Raw genomic sequence first — 27,045 nt, forward strand, 5'->3', positions numbered from 1 at the left:
ACAAGGGTATGGAGAATTGTGATTACAGGGGACAAGGAGCATTTTGATTACATGGGCAGTGAATATTGTGATGACAGGGGTCATGGAGCACTGTGATGACAAGTGTCATGGAACATTGTGATGACAGGGTTCATGGAGCATTGTGATGAGAGGGGCCTTGGAGCATTATGATGATAGGCGACATGGGGTATTGTGATGAGAGTGGTCATAGAACATTGTGATGAAAGGGATCATGGAGCAATGTGATTAAAGGGGCCATGGAGCATTTTGAATGCATAGGCCATGGAGCAGTGTGATGACAGGGGTCATGGAGCATTGTGATGAATGTGGTCATAGTTCATTGTGATGATAAGTGTCCAGGGACATTGTGATGACATGGATCATGGAGCATTGTGATGACAAGGGCCATGGCGAATTGTGATGACAGGTGTCATGGGGCATTGTGATGACAGTGGTCATCTAGAATTGAGATGAAAGGTAACGTGGAGCACTGTCATAACAGGTGCCATGGAGCATTGTGATGACAAAGGCCATGGAGCATTTTGATGACAAGTGTCATGGAGCATTGTGATGAAGCGGGCATGGAGCATTATGATGCCAAGAGTTCTGGAGCATTGTGGTGACAAGGGCATGGAGCATTGTGATGACAAAGGCCATGGAGCATTTTGATGACCTGAGTCATGGAACATTGTGATGACAGGGATAATGGAGCATTGTGATGACAAGGGCTATGGAGCATTGTGATGACTGGGGTCATGGAGCATTGTGATGAAAGGGGTCATGGATCACTACGATGACATGGGTAATGGAGCATTGTGATGATATGAGCATGGAAAATTGTGAGGGCAGGGGCAAGGGAGCATTGAGATGACAAGGGCAGGGAACATTTTGATGACAGCAGTCATGGATCATTGTGATGATACCTGTCATGGAACATTGTGCTGACAGGGGCTATAGAGCATTGTGATGACAGGTGTCATGTGGCATTGTGATGACAGTGGTCATAGAGCATTGTGATGAAAAGGATCATGGAACAATGTGATTACAGGGGACATTGAGCATTGTGAATACATAGGCCATGGAGCATTGTGATGACAGGGGTCAAGGAGCATTGTGATGAAAGTGGTCATGGAGCACTGTGATGACACGGGCATGGAGCATTATGATGACAATAGTTCTGGAGCATTGTGATGACAAGGGTATGGAGCATTGTGATTACAGGGGACCAGGAGCATTGTGATTACATGGGCAGTGAATATTGTGATGACAAGGGTTCATGGAGCACTGTGATGACTAGTGTCATGGATCATTGTGATGACAGTGATCATGGAGCATTGTGATGAGAGGGGCCTTGGAGCATTATGATGATAGGCGTCATGGGGCATTTTGATGACAGCGGTCTTGGAGCATTGTGATGAAAGGGATCATGGAGCAATGTGATTACAGGGGCCATGGAGCATTGTGAATGCATAGGCCATGGAGCAATGAAATGACAGGGGTCAAGGAGCATTGTGATGTAAGTTGTCATGGAGCATTGTGATCACAAGTGTCCATGAATATTGTGATGACATCGTTCATGGAGCATTGTGATGACAGGTGTCATGGGGAATTGTGATGACAGTGGTCATGTAGAATTGTAATGAAAAGTATCATGGAGGACTCTGACGACAGGGGCCGTGGAGCACTGTGATGACAGTGGTCATCTAGAATTGTGATGAAATATACCAGGGAGCATTGTGATGACAGGGGTCATGGGTCACCGCAATTATAGGGGCCATGGAGCATTGTGAATACAAAGATCATGGAGCATTGAGATGACAGGGGTCATGGATCATTGTGGTGACAATGGTCCTGGAACCTTGTGATGACACGGTTCACGGATCATTGTGAAGACAAGGTTCTTCAAGCATTGTGATGACACAGGCATGGAGCATTATGATGACAAGTGTTCTGGAGCATTGTGATGAATAGGGTATGGAGCACTGTGATTATAGGGGACCAGAAGCATTGTGATTACATGGGCAGTGAATACTGTGATGACAGGGGTTCATGGAGCACTGTGATGACAAGTGACATGGAACATTGTGATGACAGGGTTCATGGAGCATTGTGATGAGAGGGGCCTTGGAGCATTATGATGATAGGCGTCATGGGGTATTGTGATGAGAGTGGTCATAGAACATTGTGATGAAAGGGATCATGGAGCAATGTGATTACAGGGGCCATGGAGCATTTTGAATGCATAGGCCATGGAGCAGTGTGATGACAGGGGTCATGGATCACCGCAATTATAGGGGCCATGGAGCATTGTGAATACAAAGATCATGGAGCATTGAGATGACAGGGGTCATGGAGTATTGTAATGACAAGGCCATGGAACATTGTAATGACAATTATCATGGAGCTTTGTGATGACACGAGCATTCATCTTTATGATGACAAGAGTTCTGGAGCATTTTGATGACAAGGGCATGGAGCATTGTGATTACAGGGTCATGGAGCATTGTGATGACAACTGTCATGGAACATTGTGATGACAGGGTTCATGGAGCATTGTGATTAAAGGGGCCATGGAGCATTTTGATGACAAGGGCAGGCGAACATTTTGATTACATTGGTAATGGAGCATTGTGATGACATGGGCAGGGAACATTGTGAAGACAGGTGTAATGGAACATTGTGATTACAGGGGACATGGAGCATTTTGATGACATGGGCAGGCAACATTGTGATGACAGGTGTCTTGGAGCATTGTGAAGACAATTGTCATGTAACTTTGTGCTGACAGGGATCATGGAGCATTGTGATGACAGGCGTACTCGAGCCTTCTTAGGAATGGTGTCATGAGTCATTGTGATTACAGCGATCATGGAACATTGTGATGACAGTGGTCATGGAGCATTGTGATGAAAGGGGTCATGGAGCACTGTGATCACAGGAGCCATGTATAATTGTGATGACAAAGGCCATGGAGCATTGTGATGACAGTTGTCATGGAGCATTGTGTTGAATGGGGCATGGAGCATTGTGACGACAATGGTCATGGAGCATTGTGATGACTGGTATCATGGAGCATTGTTCTGAAAAAGGTCATGGGGCAGTGTAATGACAAGTATCATGGAGGATGTGATGAATGGAGTCATGGAGCATTGTGATTAAATGGATCATGAGGCATTTTGATGACAAGAGTCATGGTACATTGTGATGACAGGGCTAATGGAGCATTGTGATGACAAGGTCTATGGAGCATTGTGATGACTGGGGTCATGCGGCATGGTGATGACAGTGGTCATGGAGCATTGTGATGACAAAGACCACGGAGCATTGTGATGACAGGTGTCATGCAGCATTGTGATGAAAGGGGTCATGGAGCACTGTGATTACAGGGGCCATGTATAATTGTGATGACAAAAGCCATGGAGAATTGTGATGACAGTTGTCATGGAGCATTGTGTTGAAAGGGGCATGGAGCATTGTGACGACAATGGTCATGGAGCATTGTGATGACTGGTATCATGGAGCATTGTTCTGAAAAAGGTCATGGGGCAGTGTAATGACAAGTATCATGGAGGATGTGATGAAAGGAGTCATGGAGCATTGTGATTAAATGGATCATGAGGCATTTTGATGACAAGAGTCATGGAACATTGTGATGACAGGGCTAATGGAGCATTGTGATGACAAGGGCTATGGAGCATTGTGATGACAGGTGTCATGCAGCATTGTGATGAAAGGGGTCATGGATCACTACGATGACATGGGTAATGGAGCATTGTGATGATACGGGCATGGAGCAATGTGATGACAGGGGTCATGCAGCATTGTGATGACAGGGGCCATGCAGCATTGTGATGACATGGGCATGGAGCATAGTGATGACAAGAGTTCTGGAGCATTTTGATGACAAGGGCATGGATCATTTTGATGACAGGGGCCATGAAGCATTGAGATGACAAGGGAATGGAGCATTGTGATGAAAGCGGTCCTGGAGAATTGTGAGGAAACGGGTCATGGATTATTGTGATGGAAGGGTTCCTGGAGCATTCTGATGACAAGCGCCATGGAGCATTTTAATGAAAGGGGTACTGGAGCATTGTACAGAAATGGTTCATGGATCATCGTGATTACACGGATCATGGAATATTGTGATGACAAGGGTTTCGGAGCATTGTGACGACAGGGGTCATGGAGCATTGTAATAGCAGGGGTGATGGGGCATTGTGATGACAGGGGCATGGAGCATTGTGATGACAGAAGTCATAGAATATTGTGATGACAAGGGCCATGGAGCATTGTCATGAAAGGTCTTATGTGGCATTGTGATGAGAGTGGTCATGGAGCATTGTGAAAAATGTTGTCCTGAAGCACTGTTATTAAAGGGGCCATGTAGAATTTTGATGACAAAGGCCATGGAGCATTGTGATGACAGGCATCATGGAGCAATTTGATGAAAGTGGTCATGGAGCATTGTGATGAAATGCGCCATGGAACATTGTGAAGACAAGTGTCCTGGAGCATTGTGATGACAAGGGCCATGGCCAATTCTGATGACAGGTGTCATGGAGCATTGTGATGACAGTGGTCATCTATCATTATGATGAAAGGTATCACGTAGCACTGTGATGACAGGGGCCATGGAGCATTGTGATGACACGGGCATGGAGCATTATGATGAGAAGTGATCTGGAGCATTGCGATGACAAGCGTATGGAGCATTGCGATTACAGGGGCCAGGGAGCATTGAGATGACAAGGGCAGGGAACATTGTGATGACAGCGGTCATGGATCCTTGTGATGATATCTGTCATGGAACATTGTGCTGACAGGGGCCATAGAGCATTGTGATGACAGGTGTCGTGTGGCCTTGTGATGACAGTGGTCATAGAGCATTGTGAGGAAAAGGATCATGGAGCAATGTGATTACAGGGGCCATGGAGCATTGTGTATGCATAGGCCATGGAGCAATGAAATGACAGGGGTCAAGGAGCATTGTGATGTAAGTTGTCATGGAGCATTGTGATGACTATTGTCCATGAACATTGTGATGACATGGTTCATGGAGGATTGTGATGACAGGTGTCATGTGGAATTGTGAGGAGAGCAGTCATATAGAATTGTGATGAAAGGTATCAGGGAGGACTCTGATGACAGGGGCCGTGGAGCACTGTGATGACAGTGGTCATCTAGAATTGTGATGAAATATACCAGGGAGCATTGTGATGACAGGGGTCATGGATCACCGCAATTATAGGGGCCATGGAGCATTGTGAATACAAAGATCATTGAGCATTGAGATGACAGGGGTCATGGATCATTGTGATGACAAGAGTCCTGGAAACTTGTGATGACACGGTTCATGGAGCATTGTGATGACAAGGTTCTTCAAGCATTGTGATGACACGGGCATGGAGCATTATGATGACAAGAGTTCTGGAGCCTTGTGATGAAAAGGGTATGGAGCACTGTGATTACAGGGGACCAGGAGCATTGTGATTACATGGGCAGTGAATATTGTGATGACAGGGGTCATGGAGCACTGTGATGACTAGTGTCATGGAACATTGTGATGACAGGGATCATGGAGCATTGTGATGAGAGGGGCCTTAGAGCATTATGATGATAGGCGTCATGGGGCATTGTGATGACAGCGGTCTTGGAGCATTGTGATGAAAGGGGTCATGGAGCACTGTGATCACAGGGGCCATGTATAATTGTGATGACAAGTGCCATGGCGAATTGTGATGACAGGTGTCATGGGGCATTGTGTTGAAAGGGGCATGGAGCATTGTGACGACAATGGTCATGGAGCATTGTGATGACTGGTATCATGGAGCATTGTTCTGAAAAAGGTCATGGGGCAGTGTAATGACAAGTATCATGGAGGATGTGATGAAAGGAGTCATGGAGCATTGTGATTAAATGGATCATGAGGCATTTTGATGACAAGAGTCATGGAACATTGTGATGACAGGGCTAATGGAGCATTGTGATGACAAGGGCTATGGAGCATTGTGATGACTGGGGTCATGGAGCATTGTGATGAAAGGGGTCATGGATCACTACGATGATATGGGTAATGGAGCATTGTGATGATATGAGCATGGAGCATTGTGATGACAGGGGCCAGGGAGCATTGAGAATGACAGGGGCAGGGAACATTGTGATGACAGCAGTCATGAAACTTTTTGATGATACCTGTCATGGAACATTGTGCTGACAGGGGCTATAGAGCATTGTGATGACAGGTGTCATGTGGCATTGTGATGACAGTGGTCATAGAGCATTGTGATGAAAAGGATCATGGAGCAATGTGATTACAGGTGCCATGGAGCATTGTGAATACATAAGCCATGGAGCATTGTGATGACAGGGGTCAAGGAGCATTGTTATGAAAGTGGACCTGGAGCACTGTGAGGACACGGGCATGCAGCATTTTGATGACAAGAGTTCTGGAGCATTGTGATGACAAGTGTATGGAGCATTGTGATGACAAGGGCCATGGCCAATTCTGATGACAGGTGTCATCGGGCATTGTGATGACAGAGGTTATCTAGCATTGTGATGAAAGGTACCATGGATCACTGTGATAACAGGGGCCATGGAGCATTGTGATGATAAAGGCCATGGAGCATTTTAATGAAAAGTGTCATGGAGAATTGTGATGAGACGGGCAGGGAGCATTATAATGCCAAGGGTTCTGGAGCATTGTGGTGACAAGGGCATGGAGCATTGCGATGACAAGGGCCATGGCCAATTCTGATGACAGGTGTCATCGGGCATTGTGATGACAGAGGTTATCTAGCATTGTGATGAAAGGTACCATGGATCACTGTGATAACAGGGGCCATGGAGCATTGTGATGATAAAGGCCATGGAGCATTTTAACGAAAAGTGTCATGGAGAATTGTGATGAGACGGGCATGGAGCATTATGATGACAAGAGTTCTGGAGCATTGCGTTGACAAGGGAATGGAGCATTGTGATTACAGGGACCATGGAGGAGAGTGATGACATCTGTCATGGAACATTGTGCTGACAGGGGCCATGGAGCATTGTGATGACAGGTATAATGTGGCATTGTAATGACAGTGGTCATAGAGCATTGTGATGAAATGGATCATGGAGCAATGTGATTACAGGGACCATGTAGCATTGCGAATGCATAGGCTATGGAGCATTGTGATGACAGGAGTCAAGGAGCATTGTGATGTAAGTGGTCATGGATCATTGTGATGACAAGTGTCCTGGACCACTGTGATGACACGGGTCATGGAGCATTGTGATGGCAAGGGCCATGGCGAATTGTGATAACATGTGTCTTGGGGCATTGTGATGACAGTGGTCATCTAGAATTGTGATAAAAGGTATCATGGAGCACTGTGATGACAGGGGCCATGGAGTATTGTCATGACAAGGCCATGGAACATTGTGATGACAAGTATCATGGAGCTTTGTGATGACACGAGCATTCATCATTATGATGACAAGAGTTCTGGAGCATTGTGATGACAAGGGCATGGAGCATTGTGATTACAGGGTCATGGAGCATTGTGATGACAACTGTCATGGAACATTGTGATGACAGGGTTCATGGAGCATTGTGATTAAAGGGACCATGGAGCATTTTGATGACAAGGGCAGGCGAACATTTTGATTACATTGGTAATGGAGCATTGTGATGACATGGGCAGGGAACATTGTGAAGACAGGTGTCATGGAGCATTGTGATGACAATTGTCATGGAACCTTGTGCTGCCAGGGATCATGGAGCATTGTGATGAGACGGTCATTGGAGCATTGTGATGACAGGCGTACTGGAGCCTTCTGAGGAAAGGTGTCATGGGTCATTGTGATTACAGCGATTATGGAACATTGTGATGACAGTGGTCATGGAGCATTGTAAATGACAGGGGCCATGGAGCATTGTGATGACAGGGGTCATGGGGCATTGTGATCACAGGGGCCATGTATAATTGTGATGACAAAGGCCATGGAGCATTGTGATGACAGTTGTCATGGAGCATTGTGTTGAAAGGGGCATGGAGCATTGTGACGACAATGGTCATGGAGCATTGTGATGACTGGTATCATGGAGCATTGTTCTGAAAAAGGTCATGGGGCAGTGTAATGACAAGTATCATGGAGGATGTGATGAAAGGAGTCATGGAGCATTGTGATTAAATGGATCATGAGGCATTTTGATGACAAGAGTCATGGAACATTGTGATGACAGGGCTAATGGAGCATTGTGTTGACAAGGGCTATGGAGCATTGTGATGACTGGGGTCATGGAGCATTGTGATGAAAGGGGTCATGGATCACTACGATGACATGGGTAATGGAGCATTGTGATGATATGAGCATGGAGCATTGTGAGGACAGGGGCCAGGGAGCATTGAGATGACAAGGGCAGGGAACATTGTGATGACAGCAGTCATGGATCATTGTGATGATACCTGTCATGGAACATTGTGCTGACAGGGGCTATAGAGCATTGTGATGACAGGTGTCATGTGGTATTGTGATGACAGTGGTCATAGAGCATTGTGATGACAGGGGTCAAGGGGCATTGTGATGAAAGTGGTCATGGAGCACTGTGATGACACGGGCATGGAGAATTATGATGACAAGTGTTCTGGAGCATTGTAATGACAAGGGTATGGAGCATTGTGATTAGAGGGGACCAGGAGCATTGTGATTACATGGGCAGTGAATATTGTGATGACAGGGGTCATGGAGCACTGTGATGACTAGTGTCATGGAACATTGTGATGACAGGGATCATGGAGCATTGTGATAAGAGGGGCCTTGGAGCATTATGATGATAGGCATCATGGGGCATTGTGATGACAGCGGTCTTGGAGCATTGTGATGAAAGGGATCATGGAGCAATGTGATTACAGGAGCCATGGAGCATTGTGAATGCATAGGCCATGGAGCAATGAAATGACAGGGGTCAAGGAGCATTGTGATGTACGTTGTCATGGAGCATTGTGATGACAAGTGTCCATGAATATTGTGATGACATGGTTCATGGAGCATTGTGATGACAAGTGCTATGGCGAATTATGATGACAGGTGTCATGGGGCATTGTGATGACAGTGGTCATGTAGAATTGTAATGAAAGGTATCATGGAGGACTCTGACGACAGGGGCCGTGGAGCACTGTGATGACAGTGGTCATCTAGAATTGTGATGAAATATACCAGGGAGCATTGTGATGACAGGGGTCATGGATCACCGCAATTATAGGGGCCAGGGAGCATTTTGAATACAAAGATCATGGAGCATTGAGATGACAGGGGTCATGGATAATTGTGATGACAAGGGTCCTGGAACCTTGTGATGACACGGTTCATGGAGCATTGTGATGACAAGGTTCTTCAAGCATTGTGATGACACGGGCATGGAGCATTATGATGACAAGAGTTCTGGAGCATTGTGATGAAAAGGGTATGGAGCACTGTGATTACAGGGGACCAGGAGCATTGTGATTACATGGGAAGTGTATATTGTGATGACAGGGGTTCATGGAGCACTGTGATGACAAGTGTCATGGAACATTGTGATGACAGGGTTCATGGAGCATTGTGATGAGAGGGGCCTTGGAGCATTATGATGATAGGCGTCATGGGTATTGTGATGAGAGTGGTCATAGAACATTGTGATGAAATGGATCATGGAGCAATGTGATTACAGGGGCCATGGAGCATTTTGAATGCATAGGCCATGGAGCAGTGTGATGACAGGGGTCATGGAGCATTGTGATGAATGTGGTCATAGTTCATTGTGATGATAAGTGTCCAAGAACATTGTGATGACATGGATCATGGAGCATTGTGTTGACAAGGGCCATGGGGAATTGTGTTGACAGGTGTCATGGGGCATTGTGATGACAGTGGTCATCTAGAATTGTGATGAAAGTTAACATGGAGCACTGTGATAACAGGGGCCATGGAGCATTGTGAGGACAAAGGCCATGGAGCATTTTGATGACAAGTGTCATGGAGCATTGTGATGAGACGGACATGGAGCATTATGATGCCAAGAGTTCTGGAGCATTGTGGTGACAAGGGCATGGAGCATTGTGATGACAAGGGCCATGGCCAATTCTGATGACAGGTGTCCTCGGGCATTGTGATGACAGAGGTTATCTAGCACTGTGATGAAAGGTACCATGGATCACTGTGATAACAGGGCCATGGAGCATTGTGATGATAAAGGCCATGGAGCATTTTAATGAAAAGTGTCATGGAGAATTGTGATGAGACGGGCATGGAGCATTTTGATGACAAGAGTTCTGGAGCATTGCGTTGACAAGGGAATGGAGCATTGTGATTACAGGGACCATGGAGGAGAGTGATGACATCTGTCATGGAACATTGTGCTGACAGGGGCCATGGAGCATTGTGATGACAGGTATAATGTGGCATTGTAATGACAGTGGTCATAGAGCATTGTGATGAAATGGATCATGGAGCAATGTGATTACAGGGACCATGTAGCATTGCGAATGCATAGGCTATGGAGCATTGTGATGACAGGAGTCAAGGAGCATTGTGATGTAAGTGGTCATGGACCATTGTGATGACAAGTGTCCTGGACCATTGTGATGACACGGGTCATGGAGCCTTGTGATGGCAAGGGCCATGGCGAATTGTGATGACATGTGTCTTGGGGCATTGTGATGACAGTGGTCATCTAGAATTGTGATAAAAGGTATCATGGAGCACTGTGATGACACAGGCCATGGAGTATTGTAAAGAGAAGGCCATGGAACATTGTGATGACAAGTATCATGGAGCTTTGTGATGACACGAGCATTCATCATTATGATGACAAGAGTTCTGGAGCATTGTGATGACAAGGGCATGGAGCATTGTGATTACAGGGTCATGGAGCATTGTGATGACAACTGTCATGGAACATTGTGATGACAGGGTTCATGGAGTATTGTGATTAAAGGGGCCATGGAGCATTTTGATGACAAGGGCAGGCGAACATTTTGATTACATTGGTAATGGAGCATTGTGATGACATGGGCAGGGAACACTGTGAAGACAGGTGTAATGGAACATTGTGAATACAGGGGACATAGAGCATTTTGATGACATGGGCAGGCAACATTGTGATGACAGGTGTCATGGAGCATTGGGATGACAATTGTCATGGAACGTTGTGCTGACAGGGATCATGGAGCAATGTGATGAGACGGTCATTGGAGCATTGTGATGACAGGCGTACTGGAGCCTTCTGAGGAAAGGTGTCATGGGTCATTGTGATTACAGCGATCATGGAACATTGTGATGACAGTGGTCATGGAGCATTGTAATGACAGGGGCCATGGAGCATTGTGATGACAGGGGTCATGGGGCATTGTGATGACAGTGGTCATGGAGCATTGTGATGAAAGGGGTCATGGAGCACTGTGATCACAGGGGCCATGTATAATTGTGATGACAAAGACCATGGAGCATTGTGATGACAGTTGTCATGGAGCATTGTGTTGAAAGGGGCATGGAGCATTGTGATGACAAGGGTATGGAGCACTATGATTACAGGGGACCAGGAGCATTGTGATTACATGGGCAGTGAATATTGTGATGACAGGGGTCTTGGAGCACTGTGATGACTAGTGTCATGGAACATTGTGATGACAGGGATCATGGAGCATTGTGATGAGAGGGGCCTTAGAGCATTATGATGATAGGCGTCATGGGGCATTGTGATGACAGCGGTCTTGGAGCATTGTGATGAAAGGGATCATGGAGCAATGTGCTTACAGGAGCCATGGAGCATTGTGAATGCATAGGCCATGGAGCAATGAAATGACAGGGGTCAAGGAGCATTGTGATGTAAGATGTCATGGAGCACTGTGATGACAAGTGTCCATGAACATTGTGATGACATGGTTCATGGAGCATTGTGATGAGAAGTGCCATGGCGAATTGTGATGACAGGTGTCATGGGGCATTGTGTTGAAAGGGGCATAGAGCATTGTGACGACAATGGTCATGGAGCATTGTGATGGCTGGTATCATGGAGCATTGTTCTGAAAAAGGTCATGGGGCAGTGTAATGACAAGTATCATGGAGGATGTGATGAAAGGAGTCATGGAGCATTGTGATTAAATGGATCATGAGGAATTTTGATGACAAGTGTCATGGAACATTGTGATGACAGGGCTAATGGAGCATTTTGATGGCAAGGGCTATGGAGCATTGTGATGACAGGTGTCATGCAGCATTGTGATGAAAGGGGTCATGGATCACTACGATGACATGGGTAATGGAGCATTTTGATGATATGGGCATGGAGCATTGTGATAACAGGGGCCAGGGAGCATTGAGATGACAAGAGCAGGGAACATTGTGATGAGAGCAGTCATGGATCATTGTGATGATACCTGTCATGGAACATTGTGCTGACAGGGGCTATAGAGCATTGTGATGACAGGTGTCATGTGGCATTGTGATGACAGTGGTCATAGAGCATTGTGATGACAGGGGTCAAGGAGCATTGAGAAGAAAGTGGTCATGGAGCACTGTGATGACACGGGCATGGAGCATTATGATGACAAGAGTTCTGGAGCATTGTGATGACAAGGGTATGGAGCATTGTGATTACAGGGGACCAGGAGCATTGTGATTACATGGGCAGTGAATATTGTGATGACAGGGGTCATGGAGCACTGTGATGACTAGTGTCATGGAACATTGTGATGACAGGGATCATGGAGCATTGTGATGAGAGGGGCCTTAGAGCATTATGATGATAGGCGTCATGGGGCATTGTGATGACAGCGGTCTTAGAGCATTGTGATGAAAGGGATCATGGAGCAATGTGCTTACAGGAGCCATGGAGCATTGTTAATGCATAGGCAATGGAGCAATGAAATGACAGGGGTCAAGGAGCATTGTGATGTAAGATGTCATGGAGCATTGTGATGACAAGTGTCCATGAACATTGTGATGACATGGTTCATGGAGCTTTGTGATGACAAGTGCCATGGCGAATTGTGAAGACAGGTGTCATGGGGCACTGTGTTGAAAGGGGCATGGAGCATTGTGACGACAATGGTCATGGAGCATTGTGATGACTGGTATCATGGAGCATTGTGCTGAAAAAGGTCATGGGGCAGTGTAATGACAAGTATCATGGAGGATGTGATGAAAGGAGTCATGGAGCATTGTGATTAAATGGATCATGAGGCATTTTGATGACAAGAGTCATGGAACATTGTGATGACAGGGCTAATGGAGCATTGTGATGACAAGGGCTATGGAGCATTGTGATGACAGGTGTCATGCAGCATTGTGATGAAAGGGGTCATGGATCACTACGATGACATGGGTAATGGAGCATTGTGATGATACGGGCATGGAGCAATGTGATGACAGGGGTCATGCAGCATTGTGATGACAGGGGCCATGCAGCATTGTGATGACATGGGCATGGAGCATAGTGATGACAAGAGTTCTGGAGCATTTTGATGACAAGGGCATAGATCATTTTGATGACAGGGGCCATGAAGCATTGAGATGACAAGGGAATGGAGCATTGTGATGAAAGCGGTCCTGGAGAATTGTGAGGAAACGGGTCATGGATTATTGTGATGGAAGGGTTCCTGGAGCATTCTGATGACAAGCGCCATGGAGCATTTTAATGAAAGGGGTACTGGAGCATTGTACAGAAATGGTTCATGGATCATCGTGATTACACAGATCATGGAATATTGTGATGACAAGGGTTTCGGAGCATTGTGACGACAGGGGTCATGGAGCATTGTAATAGCAGGGGTGATGGGGCATTGTGATGACAGGGGCATGGAGCATTGTGATGACAGAAGTCATAGAATATTGTGATGACAAGGGCCATGGAGCATTGTCATGAAAGGTCTTATCTGGCATTGTGATGAGAGTGGTCATGGAGCATTGTGATAAATGTTGTCCTGAATCACTGTTATTAAAGGGGCCATGTAGAATTTTGATGACAAAGGCCATGGAGCATTGTGATGACAGGCATCATGGAGCAATTTGATGAAAGTGGTCATGGAGCATTGTGATGAAATGGGCCATGGAACATTGTGAAGACAAGTGTCCTGGAGCATTGTGATGACAAGGGCCATGGCCAATTCTGATGACAGGTGTCATGGAGCATTGTGATGACAGTGGTCATCTATCATTAGGATGAAAGGTATCACGGAGCACTGTGATGACAGGGGCCATGGAGCATTGTGATGACACGGGCATGGAGCATTATGATGAGAAGTGATCTGGAGCATTGCGATGACAAGGGTATGGAGCATTGCGATTACAGGGGCCAGGGAGCATTGAGATGACAAGGGCAGGGAACATTGTGATGACAGCGGTCATGGATCCTTGTGATGATATCTGTCATGGAACATTGTGCTGACAGGGGCCATAGAGCATTGTGATGACAGGTGTCGTGTGGCCTTGTGATGACAGTGGTCATAGAGCATTGTGAGGAAAAGGATCATGGAGCAATGTGATTACAGGGGCCATGGAGCATTGTGTATGCATAGGCCATGGAGCAATGAAATGACAGGGGTCACGGAGCATTGTGATGTAAGTTGTCATGGAGCATTGTGATGAGACTGGCATGGAGCATTATGATGCCAAGAGTTCTGGAGCATTGTGATGACAAGGGTATGGAGCATTGTGATTACAGGGGACCAGGAGCATTGTGATTACATGGGCAGTGAATATTGTGTTGACAGGGGTCATGGAGCACTGTGATGACTAGTGTCATGGAACATTGTGATGACAGGGATCATGGAGCATTGTGATAAGAGGGGCCTTGGAGCATTATGATGATAGGCATCATGGGGCATTGTGATGATAGCGGTCTTGGAGCATTGTGATGAAAGGGATCATGGAGCAATGTGATTACAGGAGCCATGGAGCATTGTGAATGCATAGGCCATGGAGCAATGAAATGACAGGGGTCAAGGAGCATTGTGATGTAAGTTGTCATGGAGCATTGTGATGACAAGTGTCCATGAACATTGTGATGACATGGTTCATGGAGCATTGTGATGACAAGTGCCATGGCGAATTGTGATGACAAATGCCATGGCGAATTGTGATGACAGGTGTCATGGGGCATTGTGATGACAGTGGTAATGTAGAATTGTAATGAAAGGTATCATGGAGGACTCTGATGACAGGGGCCGTGGAGCACTGTGATGACAGTGGTCATCTAGAATTGTGATGAAATATACCAGGGAGCATTGTGATGACAGGGGTCATGGATCACCGCAATTATAGGGGCCATGGAGCATTGTGAATACAAAGATCATGGAGCATTGAGATGACAGGGGTCATGGATCATTGTGATGACAAGGGTCCTGGAACCTTGTGATGACACGGTTCATGGAGCATTGTGATGACAAGGTTCTTCAAGCATTGTGATGACACGGGCATGGAGCATTATGATGACAAGAGTTCTGGAGCATTGTGATGAAAAGGGTATGGAGCACTGTGATTACAGGGGACCAGGAGCATTGTGATTACATGGGCAGTGAATATTGTGATGACAGGGGTTCATGGAGCACTGTGATGACAAGTGTCATGGAACATTGTGATGACAGGGTTCATGGAGCATTGTGATGAGAGGGGCCTTGGAGCATTATGATGATAGGCGTCATGGGGTATTGTGATGAGAGTGGTCATAGAACATTGTGATGAAAGGGATCATGGAGCAATGTGATTACAGGGGCCATGGAGCATTTTGAATGCATAATCCATGGAGCAGTGTGATGACAGGGGTCATGGAGCATTGTGATGAATGTGGTCATAGTTCATTGTGATGATAAGTGTCCAGGAACATTGTGATGACATGGATCATGGAGCATTGTGATGACAAGGGCCATGGCGAATTGTGATGACAGGTGTCATGGGGCATTGTGATGACAGTGGTCATCGAGAATTATGAGGAAAGGTAACATGGAGCACTGTGATAACAGGGGCCATGGAGCATTGTGATGACAAAGGCCATGGAGCATTTTGATGACAAGTGTCATGGAGCATTGTGATGAGATGGGCATGGAGCATTATGATGCCCAGAGTTCTGGAGCATTGTGGTGACAAGGGCATGGAGCATTGTGATGACAAGGGCCATGGCCAATTCTGATGACAGGTGTCATCGGGCATTGTGATGACAGAGGTTACCTAGCAATGTGATGAAAGGTACAATGGATCAATGTGATAACAGGGGCCATGGAGCATTGTGATGATAAAGGCCATGGAGCATTTTAATGAAAAGTGTCATGGAGAATTGTGATGAGACGGGCATGGAGCATTATGATGACAAGAGTTCTGGAGCATTGCGTTGACAAGGGAATGGAGCATTGTGATTACAGGGACCATGGAGGAGAGTGATGACATCTGTCATGGAACATTGTGCTGACAGGGGCCATGGAGCATTGTGATGACAGGTATAATGTGGCATTGTAATGACAGGGGTCATAGAGCATTGTGATGAAATGGATCATGGAGCAATGTGATTACAGGGACCATGTAGCATTGCGAATGCATAGGCTATGGAGCATTGTGATGACAGGAGTCAAGGAGCATTGTGATGTAAGTGGTCATGGATCATTGTGATGACAAGTGTCCTGGACCATTGTGATGACACAGGTCATGGAGCATTGTGATGGCAAGGGCCATGGCGAATTGTGATGACATGTGTCTTGGGGCATTGTGATGACAGTGGTCATCTAGAATTGTGATAAAAGGTATCATGGAGCACTGTGATGACACGGGCCATGGAGTATTGTAATGACAAGGCCATGGAACTTTGTGATGACAAGTATCATGGAGCTTTGTGATGACACGAGCATTCATCATTATGATGACAAGAGTTCTGGAGCATTGTGATGACAAGGGCATGGAGCATTGTGATTACAGGGTCATGGAGCATTGTGATGACAACTGTCATGGAACATTGTGATGACAGGGTTCATGGAGCATTGTGATTAAAGGGGCCATGGAGCATTTTGATGACAAGGGCAGGTGAACATTTTGATTACATTGGTAATGGGGCATTGTGATGACATGGGCAGGGAACATTGTGAAGACAGGTGTAATGGAACATTGTGATTACAGGGGACATGGAGCATTTTGATGACATGGGCAGGCAACATTGTGATGACAGGTGTCATGGAGCATTGGGATGACAATTGTCATGGAACGTTGTGCTGACAGGGATCATGGAGCAATGTGATGAGACGGTCATTGGAGCATTGTGATGACAGGCGTACTGGAGCCTTCTGAGGAAAGGTGTCATGGGTCATTGTGATTACAGCGATCATGGAACATTGTGATGACAGTGGTCATGGAGCATTGTAATGACAGGGGCCATGGAGCATTGTGATGACAGGGGTCATGGGGCATTGTGATGACAGTGGTCATGGATCATTGTGATGAAAGGGGTCATGGAGCACTGTGATCACAGGGGCCATGTATAATTGTGATGACAAAGACCATGGAGCATTGTGATGACAGTTGTCATGGAGCATTGTGTTGAAAGGGGCATGGAGCATTGTGATGACAAGGGTATGGAGCACTATGATTACAGGGGACCAGGAGCATTGTGATTACATGGGCAGTGAATATTGTGATGACAGGGGTCTTGGAGCACTGTGATGACTAGTGTCATGGAACATTGTGATGACAGGGATCATGGAGCATTGTGATGAGAGGGGCCTTAGAGCATTATGATGATAGGCGTCATGGGGCATTGTGATGACAGCGGTCTTGGAGCATTGTGATGAAAGGGATCATGGAGCAATGTGCTTACAGGAGCCATGGAGCATTGTGAATGCATAGGCCATGGAGCAATGAAATGACAGGGGTCAAGGAGCATTGTGATGTAAGATGTCATGGAGCACTGTGATGACAAGTGTCCATGAACATTGTGATGACATGGTTCATGGAGCATTGTGATGACAAGTGCCATGGCGAATTGTGATGACAGGTGTCATGGGGCATTGTGTTGAAAGGGGCATGGAGCATTGTGACGACAATGGTCATGGAGCATTGTGATGACTGGTATCATGGAGCATTGTTCTGAAAAAGGTCATGGGGCAGTGTAATGACAAGTATCATGGAGGATGTGATGAAAGGAGTCATGGAGCATTGTGATTAAATGGATCATGAGGAATTTTGATGACAAGTGTCATGGAACATTGTGATGACAGGGCTAATGGAGCATTTTGATGGCAAGGGCTATGGAGCATTGTGATGACAGGTGTCATGCAGCATTGTGATGAAAGGGGTCATGGATCACTACGATGACATGGGTAATGGAGCATTTTGATGATATGGGCATGGAGCATTGTGATAACAGGGGCCAGGGAGCATTGAGATGACAAGAGCAGGGAACATTGTGATGAGAGCAGTCATGGATCATTGTGATGATACCTGTCATGGAACATTGTGCTGACAGGGGCTATAGAGCATTGTGATGACAGGTGTCATGTGGCATTGTGATGACAGTGGTCATAGAGCATTGTGATGACAGGGGTCAAGGAGCATTGAGAAGAAAGTGGTCATGGAGCACTGTGATGACACGGGCATGGAGCATTATGATGACAAGAGTTCTGGAGCATTGTGATGACAAGGGTATGGAGCATTGTGATTACAGGGGACCAGGAGCATTGTGATTACATGGGCAGTGAATATTGTGATGACAGGGGTCATGGAGCACTGTGATGACTAGTGTCATGGAACATTGTGATGACAGGGATCATGGAGCATTGTGATGAGAGGGGCCTTAGAGCATTATGATGATAGGCGTCATGGGGCATTGTGATGACAGCGGTCTTAGAGCATTGTGATGAAAGGGATCATGGAGCAATGTGCTTACAGGAGCCATGGAGCATTGTTAATGCATAGGCAATGGAGCAATGAAATGACAGGGGTCAAGGAGCATTGTGATGTAAGATGTCATGGAGCATTGTGATGACAAGTGTCCATGAACATTGTGATGACATGGTTCATGGAGCTTTGTGATGACAAGTGCCATGGCGAATTGTGATGACAGGTGTCATGTGGCATTGTGATGACAGTGGTCATAGAGCATTGTGATGACAGGGGTCAAGGAGCATTGAGAAGAAAGTGGTCATGGAGCACTGTGATGACACGGGCATGGAGCATTATGATGACAAGAGTTCTGGAGCATTGCGTTGACAAGGGAATGGAGCATTGTGATTACAGGGACCATGGAGGAGAGTGATGACATCTGTCATGGAACATTGTGCTGACAGGGGCCATGGAGCATTGTGATGACAGGTATAATGTGGCATTGTAATGACAGGGGTCATAGAGCATTGTGATGAAATGGATCATGGAGCAATGTGATTACAGGGACCATGTAGCATTGCGAATGCATAGGCTATGGAGCATTGTGATGACAGGAGTCAAGGAGCATTGTGATGTAAGTGGTCATGGATCATTGTGATGACAAGTGTCCTGGACCATTGTGATGACACGGGTCATGGAGCATTGTGATGGCAAGGGCCATGGCGAATTGTGATGACATGTGTCTTGGGGCATTGTGATGACAGTGGTCATCTAGAATTGTGATAAAAGGTATCATGGAGCACTGTGATGACAGGGGCCATGGAGTATTGTAATGACAAGGCCATGGAACTTTGTGATGACAAGTATCATGGAGCTTTGTGATGACACGAGCATTCATCATTATGATGACAAGAGTTCTGGAGCATTGTGATGACAAGGGCATGGAGCATTGTGATTACAGGGTCATGGAGCATTGTGATGACAACTGTCATGGAACATTGTGATGACAGGGTTCATGGAGCATTGTGATTAAAGGGGCCATGGAGCATTTTGATGACAAGGGCAGGTGAACATTTTGATTACATTGGTAATGGGGCATTGTGATGACATGGGCAGGGAACATTGTGAAGACAGGTGTAATGGAACATTGTGATTACAGGGGACATGGAGCATTTTGATGACATGGGCAGGCAACATTGTGATGACAGGTGTCATGGAGCATTGGGATGACAATTGTCATGGAACGTTGTGCTGACAGGGATCATGGAGCATTGTGATGAGACGGTCATTGGAGCATTGTGATGACAGGCGTACTGGAGCCTTCTGAGGAAAGGTGTCATGGGTCATTGTGATTACAGCGATCATGGAACATTGTGATGACAGTGGTCATGGAGCATTGTAATGACAGGGGCCATGGAGCATTGTGATGACAGGGGTCATGGGGTATTGTGATCACAGGGGCCATGTATAATTGTGATGACAAAGGCCATGGAGCATTGTGATGACAGTTGTCATGGAGCATTGTGTTGAAAGGGGCATGGAGCATTGTGACGACAATGGTCATGGAGCATTGTGATGACTGGTATCATGGAGCATTGTTCTGAAAAAGGTCATGGGGCAGTGTAATGACAAGTATCATGGAGGATGTGATGAAAGGAGTCATGGAGTATTGTGATTAAATGGATCATGAGGCATTTTGATGACAAGAGTCATGGAACATTGTGATGACAGGGCTAATGGAGCATTGTGATGACAAGGGCTATGGAGCATTGTGATGACTGGGGTCATGGAGCATTGTGATGAAAGGGGTCATGGATCACTACGATGACATGGGTAATGGAGCATTGTGATGATATGAGCATGGAGCATTCTGATGACAGGGGCCAGGGAGCATGAGAATGACAAGGGCAGGGAACATTGTGATGACAGCAGTCATGGATCATTGTGATGATACCTGTCATGGAACATTGTGCTGACAGGGGCTATAGAGCATTGTGATGACAGGTGTCATGTGGCATTGTGATGACAGTGGTCATAGAGCATTGTGATGAAAAGGATCATGGAACAATGTGATTACAGGGGCCATGGAGCATTGTGAATACATAGGCCATGGAGCATTGTGATGACAGGGGTCAAGGAGCATTGTGATGAAAGTGGACATGGAGCACTGTGATGACACGGGCATGGAGCATTATGATGACAAGAGTTCTGGAGCATTGTGATGACAAGGGTATGGAGCATTGTGATTACAGGGGACCAGGAGCATTGTGATTACATGGGCAGTGAATATTGTGATGACAGGGGTTAATGGAGCACTGTGTTGACTAGTGTCATGGATCATTGTGATGACAGGGATCATGGAGCATTGTGATGAGAGGGGCCTTGGAGCATTATGATGATAGGCGTCATGGGGCATTTTGATGACAGCGGTCTTGGAGCATTGTGATTAAAGGGATCATGGAGCAACGTGATTCAGGGGCCATGGAGAATTGTGAATGCATAGGCCATGGAGCAATGAAATGACAGGGGTCAAGGAGCATTGTGATGTAAGTTGTCATGGAGCATTGTGATCACAAGTGTCCATGAATATTGTGATGACATCGTTCATGGAGCATTGTGATGACAGGTGTCATGGGGAATTGTGATGACAGTGGTCATGTAGAATTGTAATGAAAAGTATCATGGAGGACTCTGATGACAGGGGCCGTGGAGCACTGTGATGACAGTGGTCATCTAGAATTGTGATGAAATATACCAGGGAGTATTGTGATGACAGGGGTCATGGATCACCGCAATTATAGGGGCCATGGAGCATTGTGAATACAAAGATCATGGAGCATTGAGATGACAGGGGTCATGGATCATTGTGATGACAAGTGTCCTGGAACCTGGTGATGACACGGTTCATGGAGCATTGTGATGACAAGGTTCTTCAAGCATTGTGATGACACGGGCATGGAGCATTATGATGACAAGAGTTCTGGAGCATTGTGATGAAAAGGGTATGGAGCACTGTGATTACAGGAGACCAGGAGCATTGTGATTACATGGGCAGTGAATATTGTGATGACAGGGGTTCATGGAGCACTGTGATGACAAGTGTCATGGAACATTGTGATGACAGGGTTCATGGAGCATTGTGATGAGAGGGGCCTTGGAGCCTTATGATGATACGCGTCATGGGGCCTTGTGATGACAGCGGTCTTGGAGCATTGTGATGAAAGGGATCATGGAGCAATGTGATTACAGGGGCCATGGAGCATTTTGAATGCATAGTCCATGGAGCAGTGTGATGACAGGGGTCATGGAGCATTGTGATGAATGTGGTCATAGTTCATTGTGATGATAAGTGTCCAGGAACATTGTGATGACATGGATCATGGAGCATTGTGATGACAAGGGCCATGGCGAATTGTGATGACAGGTGTCATGGGGCATTGTGATGACAGTGGTCATCTAGAATTGTGATGAAAGGTAACATGGAGCACTGTGATAACAGGGGCCATGGAGCATTGTGATGTAAGATGTCATGGAGCATTGTGATGACAAGTGTCCATGAACATTGTGATGACATGGTTCATGGAGCATTGTGATGACAAGTGCCATGGCGAATTGTGATGACAGGTGTCATGGGGCATTGTGTTGAAAGGGGCATGGAGCATTGTGACGACAATGGTCATGGAGCATTGTGATGACTGGTATCATGGAGCATTGTTCTGAAAAAGGTCATGGGGCAGTTTAATGACAAGTATCATGGAGGATGTGATGAAAGGAGTCATGGAGCATTGTGATTAAATGGATCATGAGGCATTTTGATGACAAGTGTCATGGAACATTGTGATGACAGGGCTAATGGAGCATTGTGATGACAAGAGCTATGGAGCATTGTGATGACTGGGTTCATGGAGCATTGTGATGAAAGGGGTCATGGATCACTACGATGACATGGGTAATGGAGCATTGTGATGATATGAGCATGGAGCATTGTGATGACAGGGGCCAGGGAGCATTGAGAATGACAAGGGCAGGGAACATTGTGATGACAGCAGTCATGGATCATTGTGATGATACCTGTCATGGAACATTGTGCTGACAGGGGCTATAGAGCATTGTGATGACAGGTGTCATGTGGCATTGTGATGACAGTGGTCATAGAGCATTGTGATGACAAGAGTTCTGGAGCATTGTGATGACAAGGGTATGGAGCATTGTGATTACAGGGGACCAGGAGCATTGTGATTACATGGGCAGTGAATATTGTGATGACAGGGGTCATGGAGCACTGTGATGACTAGTGTCATGGAACATTGTGATGACAGGGATCATGGAGCATTGTGATGAGAGGGGCCTTGGAGCATTATGATGATAGGCGTCATGGGGCATTGTGATGACAGCGGTCTTGGAGCATTGTGATGAAAGGGATCATGGAGCAATGTGATTACAGGAGCCATGTAGCATTGTGAATGCATAGGCCATGGAGCAATGGAATGACAGGGGTCAAGGAGCATTGTGATGTAAGTTGTCATGGAGCATTGTGATGACTATTGTCCATGAACATTGTGATGACATGGTTCATGGAGCATTGTGATGACAAGTGCCATGGCGAATTGTGATGACAGGTGTCATGCGGCATTGTGATGACAGTGGTAATGTAGAATTGTAATGAAAGGTATCATGGAGGACTCTGATGACAGGGGCCGTGGAGCACTGTGATGACAGTGGTCATCTAGAATTGTGATGAAATATACCAGGGAGCATTGTGATGACAGGGGTCATGGATCACCGCAATTATAGGGGCCATGGAGCATTGTGAATACAAAGATCATGGAGCATTGAGATGACAGGGGTCATGGATCATTGTGATGACAAGGGTCCTGGAACCTTGTGATGACACGGTTCATGGAGCATTGTGATGACAAGGTTCTTCAAGCATTGTGATGACACGGGCATGGAGCATTATGATGACAAGAGTTCTGGAGCATTGTGATGAAAAGGGTATGGAGCACTGTGATTACAGGGGACCAGGAGCATTGTGATTACATGGGCAGTGAATATTGTGATGACAGGGGTTCATGGAGCACTGTGATGACAAGTGTCATGGAACATTGTGATGACAGGGTTCATGGAGCATTGTGATGAGAGGGGCCTTGGAGCATTATGATGATAGGCGTCATGGGGTATTGTGATGAGAGTGGTCATAGAACATTGTGATGAAAGGGATCATGGAGCAATGTGATTACAGGGGCCATGGAGCATTTTGAATGCATAGTCCATGGAGCAGTGTGATGACAGGCGTCATGGAGCATTGTGATGAATGTGGTCATAGTTCATTGTGATAATAAGTGTCCAGGAACATTGTGATGACATGGATCATGGAGCATTGTGATGACAAGGGCCATGGCGAATTGTGATGACAGGTGTCATGGGGCATTGTGATGACAGTGGTCATCGAGAATTATGAGGAAAGGTAACATGGAGCACTGTGATAACAGGGGCCATGGAGCATTGTGATGACAAAGGCCATGGAGCATTTTGATGACAAGTGTCATGGAGCATTGTGATGAGACTGGCATGGAGCATTATGATGCCCAGAGTTCTGGAGCATTGTGGTGACAAGGGCAAGGAGCATTGTGATGACAAGGGCCATGGCCAATTCTGATGACAGGTGTCATCGGGCATTGTGATGACAGAGGTTACCTAGCAATGTGATGAAAGGTACAATGGATCAATGTGATAACAGGGGCCATGGAGCATTGTGATGATAAAGGCCATGGAGCATTTTAATGAAAAGTGTCATGGAGAATTGTGATGAGACGGGCATGGAGCATTATGATGACAAGAGTTCTGGAGCATTGCGTTGACAAGGGAATGGAGCATTGTGATTACAGGGACCATGGACGAGAGTGATGACATCTGTCATGGAACATTGTGCTGACAGGGGCCATGGAGCATTGTGATGACAGGTATAATGTGGCATTGTAATGACAGTGGTCATAGAGCATTGTGATGAAATGGATCATGGAGCAATGTGATTACAGGGACCATGTAGCATTGCGAATGCATAAGCTATGGAGCATTGTGATGACAGGAGTCAAGGAGCATTGTGACGTAAGTCGTCATGGATCATTGTGATGACAGGGGCCATGGAGCATTGTGATGACAGGGGTCATGGGGCATTGTGATGACAGTGGTCATGGAACATTGTGATGAAAGGGGTCATGGAGCACTGTGGTCACAGGGGCCATGTATAATTGTGATGACAAAGACCATGGAGCATTGTGATGACAGTTGTCATGGAGCATTGTGTTGAAAGGGGCATGGAGCATTGTGACGACAATGGTCATGGAGCATTGTGATGACTGGTATCATGGAGCATTGTTCTGAAAAAGGTCATGGGGCAGTGTAATGACAAGTATCATGGAGGATGTGATGAAAGGACTCATGGAGCATTGTGATTAAATGGATCATGAGGCATTTTGATGACAAGAGTCATGGAATATTGTGATGACAGGGCTAATGGAGCATTGTGATGACAAGAGCTATGGAGCTTTGTGATGACTGGGGTCATGGAGCATTGTGATGAAAGGGGTCATGGATCACTACGATGACATGGGTAATGGAGCATTGTGATGATATGAGCATGGAGCATTGTGATGACAGGGGCCAGGGAGCATTGAGAATGACAAGGGCAGGGAACATTGTGATGACAGCAGTCATGGATCATTGTGATGATACCTGTCATGGAACATTGTGCTGACAGGGGCTATAGAGCATTGTGATGACAGGTGTCATGTGGCATTGTGATGACAGTGGTCATAGAGCATTGTGATGACAGGGGTCAAGGAGCATTGTGATGACAAGGGCATAGAGCATTGTGATTACAGGGTCATGGAGCATTGTGATGACAACTGTCATGGAACATTGTGATGACAGGGTTCATGGAGCATTGTGATTAAAGGGACCATGGAGCATTTCGATGACAAGGGCAGGCGAACATTTTGACTACATTGGTAATGGAGCATTGTGATGACATGGGCAGGGAACATTGTGAAGACAGGTGTAATGGAACATTGTGATTACAGGGGACATGGAGCATTTTGATGACATGGGCAGGCAACATTGTGATGACAGGTGTCATGGAGCATTTTGATGACAATTGTCATGGAACGTTGTGCTGACAGGGATCATGGAGCATTGTGATGAGACGGTCATTGGAGCATTGTGATGACAGGCGTACTGGAGCCTTCTGAGGAAAGGTGTCATGGGTCATTGTGATTACAGCGATCATGGAACATTGTGATGACAGTGGTCATGGAGCATTGTAATGACAGGGGCCATGGAGCATTGTGATGACAGGGGTCATGGGGCATTGTGATGACAGTGGTCATGGAACATTGTGATGAAAGGGGTCATGGAGCACTGTGATCACAGGGGCCATGTATAATTGTGATGACAAAGACCATGGAGCATTGTGATGACAGTTGTCATGGAGCATTGTGTTGAAAGGGGCATGGAGCATTGTGACGACAATGGTCATGGAGCATTGTGATGACTGGTATCATGGAGCATTGTTCTGAAAAAGGTCATGGGGCAGTGTAATGACAAGTATCATGGAGGATGTGATGAAAGGACTCATGGAGCATTGTGATTAAATGGATCATGAGGCATTTTGATGACAAGAGTCATGGAACATTGTGATGACAGGGCTAAAGGAGCATTGTGATGACAAGAGCTATGGAGCTTTGTGATGACTGGGGTCATGGAGCATTGTGATGAAAGGGGTCATGGATCACTACGATGACATGGGTAATGGAGCATTGTGATGATATGAGCATGGAGCATTGTGATGACAGGGGCCAGGGAGCATTGAGAATGACAAGGGCAGGGAACATTGTGATGACAGCAGTCATGGATCATTGTGATGATACCTGTCATGGAACATTGTGCTGACAGGGGCTATAGAGCATTGTGATGACAGGTGTCATGTGGCATTGTGATGACAGTGGTCATAGAGCATTGTGATGACAGGGGTCAAGGAGCATTGTGATGAAAGTGGTCATGGAGCACTGTGATGACACGGGAATGGAGCATTATGATGACAAGAGTTCTGGAGCATTGTGATGACAAGGGTATGGAGCATTGTGATTAAAGGGGACCAGGAGCATTGTGATTACATGGGCAGTGAATATTGTGATGACAGGGGTCATGGAACACTGT

At 46.2% G+C, this 27,045-nt stretch overlaps 2 long non-coding RNA genes across 5 annotated transcripts in view; one reads left to right on the top strand and one right to left on the bottom strand.

Annotated features, from left to right (window-relative positions):
• The window catches only part of LOC309621250, a 343,983-nt gene that overhangs the window by 141,534 nt on the left and 175,404 nt on the right, over nt 1-27,045 (bottom strand). The window lies entirely within an intron of this gene.
• Nucleotides 1-27,045, top strand: part of LOC309621247 — a 492,961-nt gene that overhangs the window by 124,678 nt on the left and 341,238 nt on the right. Inside the window, exon 1 of one of the 4 annotated variants that reach the window (XR_014239861.1) lies at nt 1,907-1,947. The exons of 1 other annotated variant lie outside the window; for it this stretch is intronic. This is a non-coding gene — a long non-coding RNA (uncharacterized lncRNA). Of the gene's footprint in view, nt 1-1,906; nt 1,948-9,814; nt 9,876-19,615; nt 19,692-27,045 lie in introns of those variants that run through there. 2 more of the 4 variants (XR_014239862.1, XR_014239863.1) reach the window with 2 other exon arrangements.

This window comes from Balaenoptera borealis (genome assembly GCF_965194805.1).
Source record: "Balaenoptera borealis genome assembly, contig: HAP1_SCAFFOLD_81, whole genome shotgun sequence".
In the NCBI taxonomy this organism is placed as follows: domain Eukaryota; kingdom Metazoa; phylum Chordata; class Mammalia; order Artiodactyla; family Balaenopteridae; genus Balaenoptera; species Balaenoptera borealis.